This window comes from Cyprinodon variegatus, unplaced genomic scaffold, assembly GCF_000732505.1.
Source record: "Cyprinodon variegatus isolate N-32 unplaced genomic scaffold, C_variegatus-1.0 Scaffold369, whole genome shotgun sequence".
Classification (NCBI taxonomy): domain Eukaryota; kingdom Metazoa; phylum Chordata; class Actinopteri; order Cyprinodontiformes; family Cyprinodontidae; genus Cyprinodon; species Cyprinodon variegatus.
In genome coordinates this window covers 808,310-809,425 of record NW_015150822.1, presented here as the reverse complement: position 1 = coordinate 809,425, position 1,116 = coordinate 808,310, and the positions used below count along the sequence as shown (strand labels likewise).

The 1,116-nt window shown below is 36.5% G+C and overlaps 1 long non-coding RNA gene across 1 annotated transcript in view; it reads left to right on the top strand.

The window, feature by feature from the left end:
* Positions 1-902, top strand: part of LOC107092148 — a 3,216-nt gene extending 2,314 nt beyond the window's left edge. The window contains exon 3 of the long non-coding RNA XR_001481565.1: positions 468-902. This is a non-coding gene — a long non-coding RNA (uncharacterized LOC107092148). The remainder of the gene's footprint in view (positions 1-467) is intronic.
* Positions 903-1,116: the final 214 nt, after the last annotated feature.

Below are 1,116 nucleotides of genomic sequence, written 5' to 3'. Positions count from 1 at the left end.
TTTGTCATGTGATTCAATACGAAAGTATTGAATGACGTGTTTTAATCAGTGTTGCTAAGGCAACACCTCTTGCATTGCTGCACATTTTAAATGATGACTGAACACTATCCCAGCAAGGTAGAAAATTTGGAAATCAGCATTGGTATTAAGCCACACCATCTGATGTTCTACTCTGGTGCCTCTGTCGCTGTGTGCAGTAGTTCCAATCGTGCTGACTGTTGTGGCGCTTATCTTTTTCTGTAAAATTGTTGCAGTTTAGGTGGATGGTTAAAGCAAACCATATGATTTTGAGTAATAGCTTCAAGGTTAATCAATGCTTTTTAACAAATGTAAAAACACTCAACTCCAACCTTTCTGACTACTGCAACAGCCTACTTATTGCTATTTTGATTTACTATGAAGCAAGTCATTTAACTTATTCAATTATAGGACACATTTCTGACAGCTCAGTACTGTTTTCACTTCAGCATCTTCAGAGCAATTGAAAAACCTGCTATGGTTCTGGATTGGTTGGGAGGTCCTTCCTGAGGAGCTGATCGTGAAGTTGGTAAGTGGCCAACTCCCCAGGGCCTTGACTTGCTTCGAGACCATCAAGTTGCCGGACCATCACAAACACTACAAAGATTTTGAGTCGAACTTGTTGTGTGCTATTGCTACCAGCGAAACAGGGTTTGGTCTTGTGTAAAGGCAAATTTTATTTTGGACTTTGGTGTTGCCGTGTTTAAGTAAAAAAAATTGTGTTTCAACAAAAGAGCTATACTGGAAAGTTTGCATTCTTTCAAGACACTTACACAGAGCTATTCCCCTTTCTTTTTTCTGTTAACTTCTCTGTTTATTAAAATTCTAACTCTAAATCTAACTCTGTTAGTTCCAACTTATGTATGGCCAGTGCCTAAAATGTTTCAAACAGCTTAACCTTTTAGGTGTGTACTATCAAAATTGAAATCTTTATTTATTCTACTACTCAGGGCTATGCTCTTCTTTTGCTTTGTTAAATTTACTTAAAATCTTTGTTTTGCATTTGCTATAAATGTTCAATACCATTTTCCACATTCCTCTATAAATATGTGGTCTGCAAATGGTTACTCTAATTTGTTTTGTATACATTTCAATAAA